The sequence below is a fragment of the Sapajus apella genome, unplaced genomic scaffold (genome assembly GCF_009761245.1).
Source record: "Sapajus apella isolate SASKATOON/1434 unplaced genomic scaffold, GSC_monkey_1.0 scaffold63, whole genome shotgun sequence".
In the NCBI taxonomy this organism is placed as follows: Eukaryota; Metazoa; Chordata; class Mammalia; order Primates; family Cebidae; genus Sapajus; species Sapajus apella.
The window spans coordinates 10,882,347-10,907,580 of NW_022437003.1; the positions used below are offsets into that span (position 1 = coordinate 10,882,347).

Here is a 25,234-nt window from a genome sequence, read left to right on the forward strand (position 1 = left end):
AGTGCAATGGCATGATCTCGGCTCACCGCAACCTCCGCCTCCTGGGTTCAAGCAATTCTCCTGCCTCAGCCTCCTGAGCAGCTGGGACTACAGGCACACGCCACCATGCCCAGCTGATTTTTTGTAGTTTTAGTAGAGACGGGGTTTCACCATGTTAACCAGGATGGTCTCGATCTCTTGACCTTGTGATCCACCCGCCTCGGCCTCCCAAAGTGCTGGGATTACAGAAAACCATGTATTTTCATACCTAATAAAACATTTTTGGGAAGGGCATAGAGATGGGTTCTTTCTATGTTGCCCAGGCTGGTCTTGAACTCCTGGCCTCAAGCAATCCTCCTGCCTCGGCCTCCCAAGTGCTGCGATTACAGGTATGCACCAAACTGCACCTGGACTAATAACACTTTTTTAAAATGGTACCATCATGGATTGTAAAGCTGCAGACAGAGACCACTCATAGAATTTACAATAAGAGTACAACCGAGACATGAAAACCATTCTGCCATGAAGCACATAATGCATCATGGGCCCCATGGTTGCTGTGCAACTGTTAACCAACACCAGCCATGGGGCTCCTCCCGTGTACCCACAGGGCCTAAGTCTAGAAAGTCTGAAACACCAAATATGTCAAAAAGCTATAATTTCATGATGATACTTAAAAAAACAAAATGAACTCCTTTGGAAGATGTGAGGAAACTAACCCATTCTGAAAACAAATAACCAAGACACAAGAATTTATTCTGCCTTTTCTTTATGTGCAGTTTCCTTTCTGTTATGCCTTGAAAGCAATCAAATAATTGATAAGCTAAAATTCTTCTTATAAAAGCATTTCAACCAATAATGTGAGAATTATATTATTTTGTAATCCTTAGTAAAATAATCAATCTAGATCAGGAGTTGGCAGATAATTCCCAGTAGGTCATATCTAATCTGGTAAATGAAATTTTATAGGCATGTACTTGTGCCCATTCATGCACATACTGTTGAAGGCTACATTCCTACTACAATGACAGAGACCATATTGGCCCCCAAAGCCAAAACTACTTACTGTCTGGCCCTTTACATAAAAAGTTTACTAACCCCTAACCTGACAATATTATCAATGGCTGCCAAAATCACAACACAAACATCAGATAAGGAGGTGGATGACACACAGGTCAGGCTCACAACTCCTGTGTTCACTGATGGGGCTTCACACAACAAAGGGAGGGGCAAGGCAGCAGGTGCCTCCTGATGCCACACAGCAGGAAGCACACAGCCCCTTCACCTTCATAGGCCTTCTTGCCAAAAAGCTGAAAATACGATCAAACCTCAGGTTCTCATTACCTGTTTATAGGAAACGTGAGGGGCAGAAAAATGAATACATGGGGATGTAGTTAGTTAAAATTCAGATTGTGGGAAATTCCATGGGACAAAGGATCCAGTTAGTTCAATAAATAAATTCCAAGAAAAAAAAGAAGGGTGAACCTATAGACCAAGGGTGGCCAATCTTTCGGTTTCCTGTGCCACACTGTAAGGAGAATTGTCTTGGGAAATACACTAACACTAACGATCGCCAATGAATGAACTAAAAAAAAATTTTTTTAATTTAATTACAATTAAAATTTTAAAATCTCATAGTGTTTTCAGAAAGTTTATAGATTTGTGTTGAACCACATTTAAAGCTGTCCTGGCTGCATGTGACCCGCAGACCACAGGCTGGACAAGCTTGCTATAGACTAAAAGGGGCCTAATAGATTTATTAGCTAAATATGTGAGCAGTCCTTGTTTGGACTCTAATTATAACTGACCGATGGGGAAAGGGGCAACTTACAAGACAATAAGGGAAATTTGAATACCAATATTTCATGACAGTAAGGAATTACTCTGCAATTGTTTTCTAGTGTGATAATGACATTGTGGTTATATTATTTAAAGGCAAGTCTTTTTACTGTTTTGAAGATACATACTGAGATTTCACAGATTAAATAATATGACATCTGGGCTTTGTTTCAAAATAATCCAACAGGGAGAGGGTAGATAAATGAAGCAAGATTGGCCATATGTTGATCACTGTTGAGGCTGAGTGATAAGTAAAAAGGGAAAAAATGATTCATTATACCATTTTCTCCACTTCTGAATGTTTAAACTTTTTCCATAATAAAAAGATAAAAATAAAATCATTAGCAAAGCTTTCTCTCTACTTTCCAACATCTGTGCTCATGGATGCTTTGTTTCTTCCCCTGCCCATCCACCACGTATATTCATTCATTAACCAAATGCCTACTGAATGTTTAGTACAGCATGAGCCCTGGGCTAGGTGCTGGTGATGGCCTCACCTTCAAGAAACGTACAGTCTAGAGGGGGAGCCCAATAAGGAACTCAGTCATTAGCACACTTGATGGTCACTGCTGCATGAGCAGGACCCACAGAGTGCTAAGGAATACAGAGAAGGGGCAGCTACACCTTCCCATATTCCTCATTCCCACCCCTTAATATTCTTTAACAGTAGGACTAATCTCCTGATTGTCAACTTTGCTCTTCTAAGGAGAGATTCCTTTCTCTAAGTGGCCCTGACTTACCCCACCTAATAAGCCAGAGGCTTCACATTGCCTCTTCCATGACTCGTGCATATAAAACACTGGACTCTGCCTCCACTCTTCCCTACATGTCCTTGACTTCTATGATAACTACTCTGACAGCTCCCCAAATCCCATCCTCACACAGTGCTCTACTACTTACTTCCTGCTCTGTAGTCACACACACCCAGGGCAGTACTAATTCCTTGGTTCTGCATCTTCACTAGTAACTCACCTGTCCACTGTGTGACAGAATGGAATGAAATGCCACACAGTTTCCACACCAAAGGATCTGTCAGAGGTGTTCAAACTAGAGTGACTCCATATTGCATAGGGGTTGGGTAAAATGAGGCTGAGACCTACTGGGCGGCATTCCTAGGAGACTAGGTATTTATAGTCACAGGGTATTAACAGTTAAAGGAAGAAATTAATAATGTTTACTAAACAGACCCAGGACTTAACAAACCCAGAAGTGTCCTGATGTCCTGTTTTATGAACAAAAGCATTCTTCGTTTAAGAATAAGTTTTGTAGTGACACTCCGTCTCCAAAAAAAAAAGAAGTTTTGCTTTAAAGATAATACAGATTCTTGTGAAAGACAGTAGTTACACAAAGATTAACAATTCTCTGTCACAAGCCCTTGTAGTAGAGCACATCTCCCCATGACTTTTTGCTTTGTTATCTCACATGTAAACAAGCATTGCGCCTAGTTAAAGCGGACATGTTTCTCCTCTCGCTTTTAGGAATGACCTGGTCTCTCTGTGGAGTAGCCACCCTTTTATTCCCTTACTTTCTTAATGAACTTGCTTTCACTTTATTCTGTGGACTTGCCTCAAATTCTTTCCTGTCCAAGATCCGAGAACCCTCTCTTGGGGTCTGGACCGGGACCCGTTTCCAGTAACATATTCTGTGATGAGCTATGAAGGGATGATACTGGAGAGATATTAACCAAAGGAAAACAGTCTGCACAGCACCAGGGTCTTTCCCTGGCCTCCCTGAGCTCCTTGCCTCTCCTGCCCCACCACAGGCAATGCTGTTTGCCCTTCCCTTTCCTCTCTCTCTCCCTTTACTATCTTTTACCTCTTTCCCTTTACTATCTTTTCTGTCATGCAGGGCAAATGTCTGCTTTTCCATCTTGCTCAGAGACCAGACGTTGAAACTTCTGGTTAGAGGTCATTCCACCCCACTTTAAGTGAATCAAAGATGACAGAGGTTGACAGGGGCCAAGGGGCAAGTGTGAGCCTTGCCAGGTTGAGGCTGGGTGCAGAGTGGGGTGGCTAGTGTCTATGTTTGTCATGTGTATTTTGCTCCAGCCAAAATGGAAAATGTTCATTTGTTTCCCCCATACAGCCTATCGGGTGGCATCTTGCAAAACTGAGAGGCTTTTCCATGAAATGGAAAAGATAATTTTCTTTCATCATATGGCTTGGCTCCCACAGCTATGGGGCAACAAGCAGGACCAACAAAGCCACTCACAAAAAGGAAACTCAGAAAACTGGTATGCTAGCAAAAGAGTAAGAATTTTCTACCAGTCAGACTTCTGGCCTCTCTGTGAAAACTGGTTAAATGAATGGTAAAAATCACTTGCATTATGAGAGCTTTTAGCATTGGTGTGTAATAACTAGGCAGGACATGCACTTTTAGGCATGGCTAATGGCAGTTATGAGGAAGGAATACTCTGCTGTTTGCAAACTGGGATCAGAGAATCGTGTTCTTGACCACCTGGAAGGTATGGAAATGTCCCCACCCCCACTGAGAGATAAGACTCCATAGGGAATGGCCTAATTCCCTCTTTCAGGGATCAAGGATCCAGTATAAAAATGGGACTCTTAATTTTGGAGGATCTGTTTTGCCTTCCAATTATGCCTGCTTATTAGGCCCTAGCAACTGCATGCTTTCCTGGCCCTGTTCCTCAAAGGGCTTCAGCCTGAAGCCAGTAATCCAATTAAGAAACTTAAAGCTGGCAAATAAAAAAATCTTATAACTAATAGATATTCTTCTATCTGCCTGTGTATTTATATGTGTTGTGTGTATGATGTTTACATATGAAAGAGCTTGAAAAACAAGTGGCCGGGTATGGTGGCTCATACCTGTAATCTCAGCACTTTGGAAGGCTGTGTGGGCAGATCACTTGAGGCCAGGACTAACCAACATAGAGAAACCCTGTCTCTACTAAAAATGCAAAAGTTATCCAGGTGTGGTGACACATACCTGTAGTCCCAGTTAATCAGGAGGCTGAGGCAGGAGAATCACTTGAATCCAAGAAGCAGAGATTACAGTGAGCTGAGAGTGCACCACTGCAGTCCACCCTGGGCAACAGAAAAAGACTCTGTCTCAAAAAAAAAAAAAAAAAAAGAATAGAAAAGAAAGAAAAAGATAAAAGAAAAATAAGCACCTAAATATTTTGTCAGAAAAATTAAAACTTCAATGCCATTTAGTTCACATGACTTTTAGACATTTAGTTTACATTAGGCAAGCTGAAGACTGTCCTTAGTATATGTGTTAGGGTCACTGCTTCTATGACATTTTTTATAATTACTTGACTTGTATGTATGCTTTACAGCGAATTCCAGTTAAGGCCTCGAGACATGGAATTAGTTTGGTCCCCTGACTAGGCTGGGAAGAATCAGACATTTAGCTCTGTCCTTGTCCTGGGCTCTACATTCTGATACAAGGTTAAAATCACTCACTCACCAGGTTTTTCACCAAAAATAAAAGTTGCTAAGAGTTAACATTGTAACATATGTAATTTAGACTACTGGAGCAAGGTATGTAAGAAAAGTAGAGTGTATTTTTGGTAAAAGATTATAAAAAAGCCATGGGAATATGAGGAGTTTCTTGCCTAGTTCAGAAGGATGAATAATTTTTTAAGTTAGATAGAATAAAGCTAAAAATTTGAGCAAATGGTGGAAGGTTTGTGAAAAATTAACTGTGTAAAAGAAATGCTGTGAGACAGGAATTCTCAAAAAAAAAAAAAAAAAGAAGAAGAAGAAGAAAAGAAATTCTGTGTGTGAGCAAATTGACTAAAGTTAAAAGGGTGCTGTTTGGTTTTTCTATAAATTGAATATTGGGAAAACGCACAGCAGGGTTTTCTTAGAGCACTGATCTACTCTTTAATAAAATTTTTTTTAAATTTTGAAACTTTTATAACTTTAATGTTGGCACTGTATGTTTACATATTCATTGGTACAATTTACATCAAGTTTTATACCTACCCATTTTTGTGAAGATATCATGTACACAAAGATACATATTCAATAAATGAGAAACAAGTGAAACTTCTGATGTATATTTCAGGTTTGTTCAGTCATGATACTTCTGATAAGGATCATCAGTATACCAGCTTCACCTCTTCTAAAAGGGCATCATCATTTTATCTAAGAGTTTACTCTGGACTTTACTGCATAACACAAATTCCTCAATCGCTTTTTTTCTTGTAGGTGTCTTTTTTACATAATTTTTTCCTATAACCAGCCTTTCTCCTCAACCAAAGGTTAGAATGAAGTCAAAGAAACCAACAGATGACAGCTTTCACAGTCTTTCTCTTGCCTTTTCATGTACAGACAAACGTCAGAGATCTGACTGGCAGCTTCAAGACAATTGGAAGCAAGGGGGCCACTCTATTCAGGATCGCTGCAGTATGCCCACATGTCAGGTTTCTGACAGATGTGGTAAGTCTGGAAGCAGAGGGAACAACTGGTGTTTGAATATGACTAAAGCATCCAGTGGACAATGCAGAAATAAGGAAGACATTCTTGACACAGTTTCAGTAGGCTGAAGATGCCAAAATATTGAGAGACTGTAAGAATCCTAAAGCTGCTCTCATCACACTGGCAAAGCCAGAGGCAAGTAACTTGCCATCAACAAAAAATTTAAATGGTTCTAAAAGGTTTATGAGAATCTTACTTTACGGTCAATCTGATTAAGAGTGAGTAGGGTTTTGTTCACATGATTTTATTAGAAATTGGATTTGACACTAATAGTACATTAAAGCAAAAGTGAAATTTGGCTCTCTCTTTTGAACAAGATTTTCATGTAATATCAAAAGATAAAAGATGTTTTTATGCCTTTTGAATAAACTACAGGAAAAAAAAACAAAAGAAACATTACTTAGAAAGCTAACTCTTCCTGTATTCACCTCTCCCAGAAGGAAGTCATCATCTTATCTAAGAGTTTACTCTGGGTTTTATTGCAGAATACAAATTCCCTCAATCACTTTTTTCTTGCAGGTGTCTTTTTCCATAATTTTTTTATTATAACCGGCCTTTCTCTTCAACCAAAGGCCAGCATGAAGTCAAAGAAACCTACAGATAATGGCTTTCACAGTCTTCTCTTGCCTTTTCATGCACAGGGTTTCCATCAATGAGTAAAGGTTTTTGCCCTTTTTAAATCTTTAAGTTATCATTTTGCCAAATAAATGGCTTATGGTGACCTGGGATTCTATTTTATAACAAAGTATTTTAAACCTTTGCTATTTAACAAATTTTCCAAAATCAAATTATAAATTCTTTCCTGACTTGATTAATTCTTTTAGATATTAGATCCCCTGAAGTCCAATAATGGCATATTTGACTTATTTGGTATGCTAAAATCATACAGGAAGTATTGTCAAATTCAAAATGACATCTGACCTTCCTTGGGTTATTTATATGTGTTATTGGTATGTGTTCCAAAATTACGCAAAACTCCTATAATTCTGATATAACTTAGGGTATGTTATCAGAAATAACTGTTATGTTAAATTATTGTGCACCACAAGGGTAGCCAAATTTCCTTGTTGTGTCTCTGACTGTAGCTGCCCTAAGACTTCTTGTCATCCACAAGCAATTGTTGTCTTATTTTGATTCTCTTAAAAAGGCAGTTTATAATAAGCTATAGGACCCTGACAAGTACTCTTATAAAGCAGGACTTTGACAACTTTGAAATGTATGCCATTAAAACAGAAGGCAAACTTCCAAGACTCTTGGAAAACTAATGTATTCATAAATATTGAGCAAAGCAGGAATTAATCGCATAGACAACTAATAAAGGACTAAAATAATCTATTTAAGACTTTTTGCCTTTCTGTTCTGTTTTTGAGTCAAGAAAACTTTTCTTTTGAGCTATTTACAGCTTTTAACAATTGACTAAAATATACCCTGTAAACAAAATTTGGAGCATGTTTCTTTCTCTCTACCTGATTGCTCCCAAATTTGGAAACTATTTGTTAGTATTTTTAACTTATGGTGATATAGTTATTTACATAAGTCCAATAAGAATTTATTTTCTTTTGTGACAAGACCCAATTGGAGACACTGGTTATTTTACCAAGGCTTTGACTGGAATGACTGATATGCTTTCAAATATAAACAGACTGCTTTAAAGAATCAAAATTCACTTATAGAGCCAATTAAAGCCCCTAAGGAAAACTGACCTCGTATCATGTTTATGCAGTCCTTGTACAGGACTCCTGACCTGTGATGAGTAAAGAAATGTCACTTTCTGACAGGCCAAGGAGCCCCAAGTATCTTGGGACCTCCAGAGGAGAGAAACTTATCAGCTCATACATCTATTTTCAGGCACACATAAATCCATAACTGGGCTCAAGGCTTTAAAAAGTCTAATCTAATATTAGATTATGGAACACAGTTCCATCAAAGCCAAAAGAGACTATATGGCAAATAATTATTCTTGTTTCACTTTATACAAATAACCTGGGCACATATAATAAGACTAAAATTTATTTTGCAAACAAATCGGTCCTAAAATCGCTTGTTTTTAATAAAAATAGGTGCTGGAAAGAGAAAAATTATGTTTCACAAACTATGGTACACCTGGCATTAGTTTCTAGTCTCATCCATTGTTTTTGAGTTTTTTCCGCAATTTAGACCCTGCTTATTCCTGTGAACCAACCAGTGATCTCCAGCTGCTGCTCAAAAAAAAAAGAAAAAAGAAAAAAACCAAGAGGCATGGGTAGCTTAAAAATCTGGATCAATATTCTAATTCTGGATGCATATTTAAATCAGCTAGTGACCCCATAGCATCTTGGTTCCCACAATTGCCCAGTTCATAGAAAGCTTTCTTAGTTTGCTTGAGACAATTTTACTTATTTCACTTTACAGTTGTAGAATATACTGCTGTCATACTCTTTGTACAATAATTTAGGATAGGCTTACTCAATGTTTTCTTAAACACTTATTAATCTTCCCGATGTTATCTTTCATCACGACTCAAGAGTTTTGAATGACCTTCAGCATACTAACACTTTCTGACTAAACTCTTCCCAATTCTAAATATGAGACCCTAAATATTGTTAGAGAAGAATATCATTGCCCCCGTTCACCCTGAAGAAGCTACAGAAGATGAATTTATATCCCTCTGCAACCTTTAGGATTAAGGGTCCCCCTACAAAAGGAAGCAGGGAAAATGTGTCAGAGGCATTCAAACCAGAATGGCTTAATCATGAATTAGGGCTGCGTAAAAGGAAACAGAGATCTACTGGGCTGCATTCTCAGGAGATTAGACATTTTTAATGAGAATATTTACAGTTAAGGGAAGAAGTTAATAATTTACTGAACTTAGCAAACCCAGGAAATAACAGACCCAGGAAATGTCCTGATGTCCTGATATCTTATGACCAAAAGCATTCTTAGTTTAAGTTTTGCAGTGAGGCACGGTGGCTCATGTCTGTAATCCCAACACTTTGAGAGGAGAAGGCAGGTGGATCACCTGACGTCAGGAGTTAGAGACCAGCCTGGCCAACATAGTGAAACCCCATCTCTACTAAAAATACAAAAATTAGCCAGGTGTAGTAGTGTGCATGCCTATAGTCCCAGCTGCTCAGGAGGCTGAAGCAGGAGAATTGCTTCAATCTGGGAGGCAGAGGTTGCAGTGAGCCGAGATTGTGCCACTGCACTCTAGCCTGAGCAACAGAGTGGCACTCCATCTCACCAAAAAAAAAAAAAAAAAAAAGTTTTGCTTTAAAGATAATATAAATTCTTGCAAAAGTAGATACACAAAGATTAACAATCTAACAATCCTTGGTCACAGCCTTTGTAGCAGAGCACATGTACCCACAACTTTTTGCTTTGTTATCTTATATATAAACAAGCATTGTACCTAAGGCAGACATGTTTCTCCTCTTGCTTCTAGGAATGTCCTAGTCTCTCTATGAAATAGCCACCCTTTTATTTTCTTACTGTCTTAATGAACTTGTTTTCACTTTACGCTGTGGACTTGCCCCGAATTCTTTCTTGCACAAGATCCATGAACCCTCTCATGAGGTCTGGTTTGGAAACCCCTTTCTGGTAACAGATCCACTGGTGTAATCAGAGTGAATGCAATGCCAAAAAGGCAGAGGAAAACAGTCAAGATGAAATTAAGGCATAGCAGTAATAGAGAGAATATAACAACAAGGGAATAAATATTTTACTGTTTAATGCTAAAAACAGCATAAACTAATAGGTCTTAACATAAGGGAAGAGGTCTATGTCAATCTTTGAAAGTGTTAAAACACATAGTGACAAAACATTTTTTTAAGGTTCATCTGCTTATCCACGTTGGTTGTTTTGTTGTTGCCATGTTGTTGTCACTATATTTTTGCCTAACCTGTAGTGTCATACTAAACACTTCAGACAGAAGTGTTTAAAACAGAAAGCTCTGCAAAATCTCCTGACTGGGCTCTGAGAGGCACTGCTGAGTTACCATCATCTCTCCACAAAGGCAATTCCAACTTTTAAGGTTATTTGCTAAAAGAAAGCACTGACAACACAATGGCAGTTTCACATTTGATAGGTACATTTTGTGATGATAACATCTGAGGGTAAATCCCCAAAGTGGGCCACAATAATTTTTGGCTAAATCAATCCCAGCTCTCTCTAATGCACTGGCCCAGAGATCTTGAGTAAATCACTTGGGTAAATCACTTAACCTTTCTGGGTCATAGTGTTTTCATCTGAGAAATTAAGATTCTGGGCTTGATGGCTAAAGACTTTCCAGCTCCAACATTATGGGGCTCTATAATTAAGAGCAATCTTTCCATATGTATTTTGGGGTGTTAGCAGGAATTCAAGTGACAACTGAGGGCATTTCCACCCTAAGAAAGTAAAGCTCTAGTAACACTCTTATGTTCTCACTCCTCAGATTTTATTAAGCCCAGCTAAATGTTCTTCTTAGGATCAGCCACTTACTAAGCAGTTTAGCAATCTTAACTGTTATAAATGTAAATCACTTCTAAGGAAAGCAAATTGCTATATAAAAATATTAAAATACATACTGATGATCAGAGTGATTTGAAGTAAAAAAAATCAGTGTTGGAATCCCAACTCCACTGATCAGTAACTATATGACCCCGAACATGTTATTTAAAACATCTGTGCGTCTGTCGCTTGATTGTAACACAAAGACAGTACTGACCTCACAGGTATACTGAAAGGATTAAGTAAAAATAACAGATATAGCACACCCGGTTAGCTAAACATTAGCTCTTTCTCCATCAGCCAGTGCTGCACATTAAATTCTGATAGATATGCCTGATTTCCACCACATTTCTGGTTTCATCCTAAATTTCCATCCACAAATTTAGGATGAAACCTTTCCTTGCCCTGCATTATTGACAAAGACCCTCTCCTTGACCAAACTTTAGTCAGGCTTTTCTGAGCCCTCTTTTCAACCAGGCCTCAACTTTGGCCTACACAAACTGCAACTTTTAGCACAACCCGTTTCATCAGCCCTCCACACTAAGACATTTCAACAAACACTAGCTCAGGTTCTATCAGCTCAAGGCCATGTCCCTAGGATGACAACACCATCCCCTTAACATGCCTACCTGAGAAAGCTCAGAGCTCTCTCAAATTATTTCTTAAGCCAAAATAACTTACTGTTGGTTCTAGCCAACAACTAATAGGTCCCTGACCTTCCTTTTCTAGAGCATTTACTATTTTTTTTTTGAGTTTTTTTTTTTTTTTTTTTTATTGGGTTTCTCTCTTCCCCCCAGGCTTAAGTGTGGAGTGCATCTCACCTCACTGCAACCTCCTCCACCCAGGTTCAAGCGATTCTCCTGCCTTAGCCTCCCAAGTAGCTGAGATTACAGGTGCCTGCCACTATACCCAGCTAATTTTTTGTATTTTTAGTAGAGATGGGGTTTCACCATGTTGGCCAGGCTGGTATCAAACTCCTGGCCTCATGATTTGCCCACCTAGGCCTCTCTAAGTGCTGGGATTACAGACGTTAGCTACAACGCTGGCTAAGCATTTACTCATAAAAGCTTGCATTGTAAGTCTTTTCCTTGTACCTTTGAAATGTATATTCCCTACCACCCAGAAACAACTCCTCAAGGACCTGGGAGCCACCTCTTTGGAACGTAACATCCAGAGAGATACCACTCCTGTTACCCAGTTCTTGTGGTGGGCATCTTATTCCAAATTGCAAAACTGAAAGGATTAAGTCCTGTCCTGAAGACATAATCAATTTGCAAAAGTATATTTCCTGTCCTAAAGATAAAAGAAGTTTGTTTCTCCTCCAGATAAACACCACATTAATAAACCCACATTGCCTAACTACACATACAAATCCCCCTTAATGTCTTTTAGTACCTTTTGTTTAGCACATCCCAACATTAAAGGCCTTCTGTCTTTTGTTCAGTTAAGCTCTGATAACACTGAGTTCTCTCCCTTACTGAAGTAGTACTGAATAAAATATGTCTTATCATTTTTAACAAGTGTCAGCTACAAAACTTTAACATTATTCACTTAGCAAACATTTATTGAATACTTCCCATGTTCTAGGTACCATACAATGGTACTAACAATGAGCAAGACATTGTCACCTTCCTCAAAAAATTTGCAATTCACAGATGGGGACAGGCATGTATGCAAAATATACAGTTACAAGGCAGTAAGATAAGTACCAATAGTACAAAGTTCTATTACCATCTCAATATTCACTTACTCTTTAGCATACAGGATTTACTGTTAAAAAAAAAAAAAGTTCCTATTTATATATCTCCATCTAAAAACCATGGATTTCAGCCAGGCACAGTGGCTCAGGCCTGTAATCCCTCACTTCAGGAGGCTGAGGTAAGAGGATCACCTGAGCCCAAGAACAACCTGGACAACACGGTGAGACTCTATTTCAAAAAAAAAAAAAAAAAAAAAGCAGGAACAAGCTCTATGCACATGATAATAACACCTTACACTGTACAGCATTTTATTTTTAACAAGGGTTTTGATATACATGTTATCAAATATATTTTCTTATTTACATGAATAAAAGTATATATTAATAGTACTTTATAGTTTAGAAACTACTTTCGGCATTTAGATACTTGTAAGGTAGCCATTAGTATTCCCTGAGTGTAACTAATTATAGTTCTATCAGGGCTATTTGTATCTACTAATCTACCAAATAAGAGTTTCAGAAAAGACAAAGGATAAGGTAAGATTTTCTTTCCCATATTCCTAGAAAGCAATTGATTTCCCTTTTTATTTCTTCAGTGTAATATATATACATATATATGCATAAAGACATTTTTTAAAATTTTATTTTATGCTATTTTATTTTAAAATGTTATAAGCTCAGTGTGAGTTTATATTAATTCAAAATCAAGGCCCATCAAACACACTTAAGGTCATTATAGTTCATCATAATATTGGTTCCTTACTACAGTGGCACGTAGAAAAAAAAGTTGAACTTTATTCGCAGATTATGTTATCCTGTATGTGTAGAATAGGGAACCCACAAATAAGTCTAAGAACTAATGAATTAATTTAGCAAGGTTGTAAGAAACAAGAACAAACATAGGAAGCAATTTTATTTATACACACTAGGAATAAATTAGCTAACATGCTGTATACCAGCAACAAACAATCCAGAAATAAAATTAAAGCAATTTCATTCATAATAGCAGGAAAAAAATCCTTATGAATATGTTTAACAAAAGAAGTATAAGACTTATACACTGAAAAGGACAAAATAATAGTGAGAAAATTAAAGAAGATCTAAATAAACATAGAGATATTCCATATTTATGAATTGGAAAACTCAATGTTAAAATGTCAACTCTCCCCAAATTAGCCTACAGATTTAACACAATATTAAAATTCCTCTAGGTGCAGAGTACGGGTTGGTAGAAATTGGCAAACTTACCTTAAAATCCATATGGGAATGTGTAGAGCCTAAAATAGCCAAAACAGTTTTGAAAAAAAACTAAATTAGAAGATTTATACTACCAAATTTCAAATTTTAATATAAGAGTACAGCATAATAGGGTAAGGATGGATGGACAGATAGGTAGGTAGATAGAACAGAACTGAAAGCCCAGAAACACTTGCATTTACTGTCTATTTATTTTTAATAAAGATGCTAAGACAATTCAATAAGGACATGGTAGTCTTCAACAAATGCTGCAGGAAAATTATTTGATATACATATGCCAATAAATAAATAAAGATAGATAAGTAAACTTATACTATACACAAAAACTAACTCTAAATAGATTACGGATATAAATGTAATAGCAAAACCTGTAAAATTTCTAGAAAAAGATATGTAAAATCTTGTAACCTCAGATTAGAAAACAAGTTGTTACATACAACACTAAGGGCATGCCATAGAAGAATATATTAATAAATTGGAATACATTAAAATTAAAAAGCTTTTGTACTTCAAAAGAAAACACCATTAAGAAAATAAGACTAGCCATGGACTGGGAAAAACATTTGCAAATTTTGGAGCCAGAATATATAAAATACTATTAAACGTCAATAAGAATACAATTTAATTTAAAAATTGGCAAACGACCTGAATATTCAATCAAACAAAACTTGTAAGTGGCTAAGAAGCACATAAAAAGGTACTCAACATCACTAGTTTTTAGAAAAATGCAAATTAGATCACAAATTACAATCTACATACCCACTAGAATGGCTGTAATAAACAACTGTTGACAAGGATGTAAAGAAACTAGAACATTCATACAACACTGGTGGGAATGTAAAATGTTATAGCTACTTTGGAAAGTAGTTTAGCGGTTTCTTACAGAGTTAAGTACTTCTACCATACGACTCAGCAATTCCACTCCTAGGAATTATCCAAGAGAAAATTAAAATACATGTTCACACAAAGATTTACATGAATTTTAATGGAAGTATAATTCATAGTACTCCACTATGGCCATAAAATCCAGCAATTTCACTCCTAGGAATTACCCAAGAGAAAATAAAAATACATATCTACACTAAAACTTCAGTGAGTTTTCATGGCAGTATTATTTATAGTAACCAATAACAAGATAATTTTCATTAACTGATGAATGGATAAACAGACTGTGGTATATCCATATAAAACTATTCAGCAACAAAAAGAAATATCAATCTATACTCCAATATGGAAAGCTTCATAAGCCTCACAAACATTGTGTTAAGTGAAAGAACCATAAGCAGGACACTACATATTTTATGACTCAATTCATGTTAAATCAGTAGAAAAGGCAAATTTATGAAAACAATAGTTGCCTAAACTTAAAAGCAGGAGCAGAGATCATTGCAGATGAATGCAGGAGAACCTTGGAGGCCAAAAAAATGTTCTGAAAGTGGATTGGGGTAATGGTTGCAGAACTCTGTGAATTTAAGAACACCATTGAATGCTACACCTACAATGGGTGAATTTTATGTTGTATAAGTTATATTTCCATAAAGCTCTAACAAAATAAAATGAAAATAACTCAATAGAAGATGAGAACATTGGCCAGGAGCAGTGGCTCATGCCTATAATCCCAGCACTTTGGGAGGCTGAGGTGGGTGGATGACAAGGTCAGAAGTTCAAGACCAGCCTGGCCAAAATGGTGAAACCCCATCTCTACTAAAAATACAAAAATTAGCTGGGTGTGGTGGTGCACACCTGTAATCGCAGGTACTCAGGAGGCTGGGGCAGGAGAATCACTCGAACTCAAGAGGCAGAGGTTGCAGTAAGCCGAGATTGCGCCACTGCAGTTCAGCCCAGGCAACAAGAGCAAGATTCCATCTCAGGAAAAAAAAAAAGATGAGATTATTTAATAGAAAGATAGGTCATTAGAAAATTTCCAAGCTAACATAAAGAGGGAAAAAAATACAATGGAAAATAGGAAAAAGAGTTTAGGAGTCAAACAGAACAGGTTGAAAGGGTCTAAGGGATATAAAATTGTACTTCTAGGAGAGGAAGAAAGTGATCAGACCAGAAGAAATACTATTTGATGAGGTAACTGCTAAGAGTATTCTAAAACTGGCCAGGTGCAGTGGCTCATACCTATAATCCCAGCCAAGGCGAGTGCATCAGTTGAGGTCAGGAGTTTGAGATCAGCCTGGCCAACATGGTAAAACCTCATCTGTACTGAAAATACAAAAATTAGCTGGGCATGGTGGCACATGCCTGCAGTCGGTCCCAGCTACTCAGGAGGCTGAGGCAGGAGGATCACCTGAGCCCCAGGAGGCAGAGGTTGCAGTGAGCTGCAATCACACCACTGTACTCCAGCCTGAGCACAGAACAAGGCTCTGTCTCAAAAAATATTTTTAAAAATTAAAGAATATTCTAAAACTGATTCAAGAACCTCTATGATCCCCAAGCTGGATAAATAGTAAAGAAAAAGTGCCTCAGCACATCATAATAGAACTCCTCAATACCAAAGACAAAGAAAAAATTTTTAGCAGAGGAAAAAGACACATAACCTCCAAAGCACCAAAGTGAGACTGACAGCTGATTTCTCAACCAAATAATGGAAAACAGAGAACAATGAAATTATATTATTAAAGTACTGAAAGAAACTGACAACCTAGAATTCTACATGCCGCAAAAATATGCTTCAAAATTTAAGACAAAATAGTTTCAAACAAATGAAAATAGAAAGAAATACTAAAAGGAATTCTTCCAGCAGAAAGAAAATAATCCCAAAGGGAAACACAGACTTACATGAAGGAATGAAAATAAATAATAAATATAGATAGAGTCTCCCTGTGTTGCCAAGGCTGCAGTGCAGTGGTGTAATCTTGGCTCACTGCAACCTCTGCCTCCCAGGTTCAAGCAATTCTCCCACCTCAGCTTTCCGAGTAGCTGCAATTACAAGCACGTGCCATCACCCTCAGCTAATTTTTGTATTTTTAGTGGAGATGGGGTTTCACCATGTTGGTCAGGCTGGTCTCAAACTGCTGACTTCAGATGATGTGCTGGCCTCAGCCTCCCAAAGTGCTGGGATTACAGGCATGAGCCACCATGTCCAGCCTCATTTTAAATGCTGAAAATTCATCATCCAAATTGAGATGTTCTCTAAGTATAAAATGCATACCAGATTCCAAACAGTTTGTGCAAAATGAAAATGTTTAATAACTCATTAATAATTTTTATATTGATTACATGTTGAAATTTTGGTAATTTGGACATATTAAATAAAATCATTATTTAAAATAATTACTTTTTCTTTTTTCTGTTTTTTTTTAAGGGGCAGAGTGTCGCTCTGTCACCCACACTGGAGTGCTGAGGAATAATCATGGCTCATGGAAGCCTCAACTCCTAAGCTCAAGCAATCCTCCTGCCTCATCCTACCTCAGCCTTCGGAGCAGCTGGGACTACCGGTGTGCACCACTGTGTCCCGCTAATTTTTGTAATTTTGTAAAGATGAGATCTCACTATGCTGCCCAGCTGGTCTTGAACTCCTGGCCTCAAGTGATGGTGCTGCCTCGGCCTCCAGGTATGAGCCACATAGCTGGCCAATACTTTTTAATATCACTTCCCATAACATTATAGTATATATTGGACAGTAGTGGTCTAAAGATTAAAAAAACAACACTATCTGAAAAGAAGAGTTTGGAGTTTCCTATTGTTATGATAAACTTCCTTCTAATGGGTAACTGACTCCAATCTAGAGAAGGTTTATTTAGAATTGAATATAGAGATGAAGAAAGTCAGACTTGAATTATTACTTTATGGAAATGTTTAGAAATATGTCTTGTATTAATTGGAACAATCTGTGCACAATTGTCAGGTTTTTAATGTTTAAAAGAATCTGACATCAAACTGACAGATGAGCCTTGTGATTCTAGTTCAAAATGTGTAATAGATTTTAGATATAATTTATTTTGATTGAAATGTTTAGGTGTTTGACTATGTCTATACAATATTAATTTTGTAAGTGATGAAATATTCTAAGGAACCTACCCTAAGTATTTGGTAAGGTTTTACTTACTTAAGTCATATATTTGCCCAATAAGCATATGATTTATCTAAATAGAAAAATCAATACATTAAAGTAACACGTGCAATTTAAAATATTTAAGGTTTGAAATTTAACTAAGTTTCTAAATGAGACTGATAATTTAAGAAATTCAATCTGTTCAATTTGAATTAAAGTTTAGTCAAAGTGAAGATGATTGCTCATATTTACCAGATATATAAACAGAATATTAAGATATGCAAGTTGAACTTAAAGGCCTAAATAAAATTAGATTTTTGTTTCTACCTGAAATAAATTGAATATTAATTTTTCCTTTCTCCACGCAAAACTTACCCTTAATAACTAAGTACTTTAGAAATATTAATTCATTTAATCCTCACAATCACCAAGTGAAGTAAGTAATATTATTGTTTCCACTTTACAGGTAATTGTCTTAGTCTGTTCAGATTGCTATAACAAAACACCATAAGGTGAATGGCTTATAAACAACAGAAATTTCTTTCGTACTGTTCTGGGAACTGGGAAGTCCAAAATCAAGGTGCTGGCAGATTAGCTATCTGGTAAAAGACCACTTCTTGGTTCACAGATGGTGCCTTCTCACTGTGTCCTCACTTGGCAGAATGGGCCAATGGCCTCCCTGGGGTCTCTTTTATAAGGGCACTAATACTATTTATAAGGGCTCCACCCTCATGACCTAGTCACTTCCCAAAGGCCCTACCTCCTAATACTATCACCTTGGGGGTCAGAATTTCAACATATGAATTTGGAGGGGACATAAGCATGCTTTCCATTGCAGTAATAAAATGAAGGCACAGAGGCAGCTACCTCAAGGTCATATTGCTAAAAGGTGGCAGAGCCAGTATTGAAATCCAGGCTGTCTAGCTTCTCATATTGGCTTTGAACATTAAAAAAAAAAAAAAAAAAAAAAAGCTCACAGTGACAAAAATAATAGATGATCATAAAAGTGGGTTTATTCCATACTATTAAGATTCTAAGTCTCTTACTCCTTTTTATTCCTTTTTTCCCCCCAGGAGTTATCAAGAAAAGTATGCAGCAGGAATTCCAAGGAAACCTCACGTTGCGCAAGGGAATGATACAAATGAAAACATCTTTCCAGACTTCTAACTTCATCCCTGATACTGCATTCCAGACCTTCAGCATCCTAAAACAAGGAACTCTCCCACTGTAACAAAGAGCATGTTGCTCTGACCCTCAGAGAATTTAGCCTGGGGTATACGACATTTATTGAGTTACTTTTCATTTCATTTCATCCTGTACCACTCATGTAGCTCTTGTCCTTGTTCATTTCCAATCCAGAACACAGTATAAAACAAAACACTAATTCAGGAGATAGAAAATAACTCCATTTAATTTTGCTTTTTATTCCAAAAATAGACTTGAGGATAGGAGTTCTCTCCCTCCTTCTACTCCAAAAGCTCACCTGAGGTCTGCAGCAATCATTGTAAACAAAGATGTCTTTTTCTTGGCTACCTCCTGAGAACTACTTCCTCCTCAGCCAGCCATACCTGCCACTCTGAATTTGCTCCACCAGGCAGTCCTCAACTGCCATTCTTTCCAAGTAACATAATCCCAAAAGCATCTTCACCGCAGCAGGAAGGCATTCTTTATCTTCTGGTAATTAACAAAGCAATCATAGTCAAATTCAGATTGTGATTTATCCATGTCAATCATGTTTTTAAATCTACCAACTCTCTACAATCTTGGATAAGCTGTTTATTAGCTTTTTATAGATGAGAAAACAAGAATTATGGTGATGATCAAAAGAGGCAGCTTGTGTGGAATACTTAATAGCATACCTGGCAGCAAGTAAATGCTTAATAAATGGTAGCTATTACAATATTTACTATTAAAAGAACCTACAGAACTACGTTTACTCACTTGCTTTTATGAACATCTATCTTATTTAGTCCTACTTTTTACATAGCTTAAATAAAGCTCCTGAAATTAAAATGCTTAATCATGCTTCTATGGAGACAGTAAGAACATGTGTTATTTCAGAGGAGGGGCATGCACAGACTTCTACTGTGAGGGTGTGAGAAGGGAGTATCACTTAGTTCTTAGCACATGTAAAAGGTAGCCTAGAAAAGAGCAGGTGAGCCTGGATTGAGGATAACCCTGTGAGGCAATGCAAAGGGAATCAACATTTCCAAGATAGATTTACATGTATATAGCAAGGTCAAAACCACAGAAAATATGTAGTCGCCCCTCAGTACCTGCAGGGGGTTTGGCTCCATGACCCCCAAGGATACCAAAATCTGAGGATGCTCAAGTCCCTGACATAACATGGCATAATATTTGCATATAACCTATGTGCATCTGCCATGTACTTTAAATCATCTGTAGATTACTTGTAACACCTAACACAATGTAAATACCATGTAAATAGTTCTTAGACTGGGTTTCTTATTTGTATTATTTTTTATTGTTGTATTTTTTCCCCAAAGATTTTCAATCCATAATCGATAAAATCTTCAGATGTGGAACCTGCAGATACGCAAGGCTGACAATATTCTTTTAATATATGAGTACAAATAGTAAAGAAAAACAATCTTTGGAAAATATCTTTTTCATAAATGATTCTAGTTTCTATGTACAGAAAAGAATACTGGTACACGTCCCATTATGCTATGAAGAAATGTTTCTTGTTTTACTTTAGGTTTTGTTTCTTTTTAGTAAAAAGAGAAAATAAGATGAGGGAGGAAGGCGCGAGCATAATAATTAGTGTCATTATTGCTACACTTAGTACATACCAGTAAATAGAAAATAAAGCTTGTTGCATTCCTTGACATAAAGCCAGGATTCCAGCATATTTTGTGTACCTTTAGGTTCGGAAACAGATCATATCAGTTCCCTCATTCACAAAATAGGGATAATAGTACCTACCTCAAAGAGTTGTTGTGAGAATTAAAATAATTGATATTTCTGAAGTGCTTGGAACAATGTCTGGCCCATAGGGAAGAATTCTTAAGGGTTTGATTGACAGAAAAGAGCTGGAAGTGAAAATTACTGCAATCAGACTAAACAAGGTCTCAGGAAACCAATATACAGGAAGAAAAAAATGCCAGAGAAGACCACACAGAAACCTTTTATTGTAGATTTAAAATTCAAGAGTTTGAGAAAACAACAATTCTTCAGTATAACTATGCCTGACACATCACATAGTGATCAAATTATGTAAAACACCATGGCTGCCTTGAATGACTATATCTATAGGAGACGGAAGATGGTTCACAATAGACTGATCAGAAACACAACTCACTCAAACACATCAAATATGTCAGCCAAACACACAGCTTTATTTTATAGTTCCATTGCCATCCAGATTATCCAAATCATGTACCTGACCAATTAGATGACATTACCTATGTGGAAAAACTTTATTATTGGGCCTTAATTTGTGGTTTACAATGTTTAAAGTTCACTTAAACCACAATTCAAGAGAGTCACTTTTTAGTTAATTGGGAGTAAAAACAGAGGCAAGTGACAAGGACCAGCACCAGCATCTCTGTTGTAGGACTGGCCAGCCTTTAGAAATAGTCACTAGGTACAGACCTCAGGTAATTTGCTTTAGAGTCTGGAACATAAAGTGTTAAGGAGATTATTAGAGTAATCACTGTTTCCCAGCCTCCCGCCCCAGACTTCCTGACCCTGCCCTCCCAACCACCCCCACAGCACCCCCACCCCCGCACCACCTTTGGCCACTATGCCAGCTGACTGTCAGTACATACTGATCTCTTTAACACCTTTAAACTCACTGCTGCCTCCACCTCCTAGTTCTTTGGTTTTCAGTTCTACCAATTATAAGATAAAGCAACAAGGATCGAGTTGAAACCACGTATGGAAATAAGCAATCACCTAACAGGATCCCAAATTCTACTATCCAACATGCCATCTCTATAAATTCCCAAAATGCGAAATATAAACATTATAATGTGTTCTTTTATGCACACTATTTTCTGATCAAATTACAAGTTAACCAAATCATTTTAAAAATAAGCTCTGGAAATAAAAAACTTTTTTAAAAAACATTATAAAATTAACTGGCAACTTTTGAAAAAAGGAAGGCTGAAAACTAGACCAAAGGAGAAAATTTGGGATCATACATAAAGAATTACATATAAAATAAATCATGCTAATAGTTGAAAAACAAGTAAGTCCCCAACTATAAGAGGTTTGTTGACTTTCATCAAGCAATACGGATTATATGGAAGGAAACATTTGATAAACATTTGATGACTGATGTCCAAAACCGTATTATATAACTGTTACAAACAACTGGCACGTAAGGAAAACAATTGTTTACCTTGAACTGTGTTTATATCACTTAAATTATGTACAACACTGTATAAAAGTATACGTTTTCCCCAAGTACTTGTGGTTTACCAAACAGCTTAAGACATCTTATCTCCATTTTTAATTGAAAACATGAAAAATGAAACACATGCCCATAAAAGTTTTTCAGCCTCTATCAATCACTATTAAAAATCCATGTCACTAAACACCACATCCTATCACGATGGCCATGTGTGTCCTGTGCCATTTTCTCAGCACAGTAGTTCTGATCAATAGCCACTGTGCACAGCAGGTCAGTTAACAATACCTTATATTTACAGCATTTTGTCTTGAGGTCTCAGGGCCACATTATTCTCCCCATCCACAAATCTAAACCTAAGTGTTTTGGTAATGAAGAAATCCTTTAAAAACTACCATCCTTCACAAACATGCTTTTATAAATGCTACAACACACTGCACTAGATGCTAAATTACCAACCAGTATCCCATGTTATCCCAGTGCAACTAGAAATTGCAAGAGAATGTTGACCCAGAAACAGCCAATAAAGGCTTCAGTGGCTTTAGGCTGCCCATGCAGGCTTACATGGTTACAAACAACTGACTTTCCATGGCACAAATATAACGTGAATTCTAACTTAAACAGGAATATTTGTGGCTCAATTTTATGCCTTTGGATATGAGTCATAAACTAAATTACAGAATTCTTTCAGGTAGAATACAGCTGTGGTGACAATTAGCAGACCATATTTTACAGCTTATACCAAAAATTAGGGCTAGTTTTACTTTATAAAATTAAAACTCATAAGCTAGACATGCAGGAAGAGACTCCTACTCCTGCGAAACAGCAAGAGTGATGACTAGTATTTTACACCTGAGGATGTGCAGTGCCGTTGCCTGCTTCCACCAGGTGGCTAAAAGGACAGAAAGCACACTTTCTGTTTGCATTTTCTAAGGACATATTGAGGATATCATAGTATTTTTTCTTTCATTATCTGGTTATGCACCTACCTCGGAACACTAGTAACACATGTAAACATGCCAGATTATTGTTTTCCACTGCACTGACACAAGCTTCATTTCATGCTTCAGAGCTCTCAGAAATAAACCACTACGACAAAGCAGTGCATGCAATACATGACTGTTGATTTCTGTGTACTGACTTTATTTTTTGGCAGAAAATGATGCAGCTTGGAAGAAGCCAAACTATATTGAATGTTGTGTCTCTGTGAGCTAGCAGCAAAGGCAAAGTACTTGCCCTTACTGTGCTGAATTCATAATGGATATCTCCATTCTTCAGCACTCAAGATTAAGGGCCACCACATAAATGTTTAGGCTAGAACTCACAGTGTGGGTTTCATCTGGCTGAGAGCATGGACCAAGTCCTTTTCTTGAATACTTATTTTGCTAACAAAGATCTGAATAAAGCTGTTCTTTTGGTCAGCTGTTCTTTCTTAGAGAAAAATAATAATTTATTTATAGTACAAAACGTGAAACTAAATTCTGTCTATATAATGTGCCTAGACTTCAATATCCTGTTTCCCTTTCATGCTTAAGTGAGAAAATACTTGTTTTTCTCTCCTGTTTATCTTCTCAAAGCAGATCTACTTCATTTTAATCAATGCACCATTTCATTACCGTCATGAAAGGGTATTTAGCAGAGCATCTGTGAATCTTTCACAAGTAAAATTCAGTTTAAAGCCAAACCCAATTGTGAAATAACCTGCAAACTGTTACTGCAACTTCAATACTTTAGTTTCCAATACAGTCTTCTAATGAAGTGGCATTACTGAAAACTGCTGGCAAATATGAACAGACTGAGAAACCTAATCATCAGCAGGCTAACAGGTGTTGAAATCCCAAAAGAGGGAAGAGGAATATTAGATAATCACTCTTTGCCTGACACCTCAAGTAACTGTAATATCCGGAATTCCAATCAACTTAACTGCAATTCAAACTGATCAGGGGTACTGTTTGTTTTCATTAATTTCTTTCTAGCAAATATAATTTCTTGCATTCCATAGAGAGTTCTTTAACTGACCTATTCCAATTTGTACATCATTTTACTAAGTTGGGTATACAATTTAATACGTTGGATCTTTTCCAGTTATCAATCTCATACTGTTTAAATATGACTTAAAACAAATCTTAACAAATATACAATTTCCTTCTGATCAACTGTATTTCTGAAAATGGACTGTTTCTTTCATATTACATGTAAGATGATGTCTAAGAACCCAAAAAATAAGTCTTCACAGTCACAATTTAAATCTGTGCTTCGCATCTGCAACAAAGTAATTATCACGAAATGATTGCAAGGCTTGGGGCCACTGAGAAAGGGCAGGGGTACCTGTGACTTGAGCAATTCCCTACCCAGCGCCCCAATACCCTTGGCAACCGCATTGTGGTCCTCATCATCACACTCATAAACACCGATGCAAACACCGCCCAGCTACCTGCCTCCAGAGGTGCCTTGGATTGCCCCCCTACACATAAAAACACGAGGCATTTTCCAGTTCCTTACAGCATGAACACAATACCTTCCAGAAACAAAAGCAATGCATCGGTGCCATGTAGTATCGGTCCTGCTATAAACTCTGGTCTTGCTGGCCGGGGAAACCGGGCTACACTTACCATCTAGTTACAGGTGCAACTGCACCTTCCAAAGAGAAAGGTCCTTCAATTCAATATCCAAACGAACTTCAGAAGCCCCCTCAAAACGCTTCAGCCACAGCCATAAGAATGGGCTCACTTTTCAGAGATTTGTAAAAATCTTTCGTTTGTTCGTCCTACTACCCTCCCATGCCCTCCTCAAAGAGAATAAGCCATCAAACATGAAAGTCCAAAGGTAAATATTTTCATACCTGTTTTTCTCCCTAAAAGCCTCGATGGCACGCCAAGAAGGACAAAAAAACAATTCAGGGGCAGCTCCCGTGAGCAGATGCAGCCGCGCGGGCTCCTGAGCCGCCTCCGACGCGCAGCCCCTCAACTTGGTGCCAGGACGGCGGCTCCCGTGCTGCCCGGAGGGAGGCTCCGCGCGCGGGCCCCGGCGCCGCTCGGCCAGAAGTTTGCCGCCCCCTCTCCCCGGCGCGCGCGGGCGGTCCGGCGCCGACCGGGACTGCGGGGCTGGCGGCTGCCCCCTGCGTGTGGGAGGCCGCGGCGGCGGCGGCGTCGGGGGCAGGCGCCGGCGGT

At 37.7% G+C, this 25,234-nt stretch overlaps 1 protein-coding gene and 1 pseudogene across 4 annotated transcripts in view; both read right to left on the reverse strand.

Moving 5' to 3' along the window:
- RNF182 (ring finger protein 182) overlaps positions 1-25,234 on the reverse strand; it is a 46,496-nt gene that overhangs the window by 20,339 nt on the left and 923 nt on the right. Inside the window, exon 1 of one of the 4 annotated variants that reach the window (XM_032247664.1) lies at positions 24,907-25,157. The exons of the other annotated variants lie outside the window; for them this stretch is intronic. The gene's annotated coding sequence lies outside the window, so the exon portion shown is untranslated. Of the gene's footprint in view, positions 1-24,906; positions 25,158-25,234 lie in introns of those variants that run through there. 4 annotated transcript variants of the gene reach the window in all.
- The window catches only part of LOC116529804, a 42,498-nt pseudogene continuing 22,823 nt past the window's right edge, over positions 5,560-25,234 (reverse strand).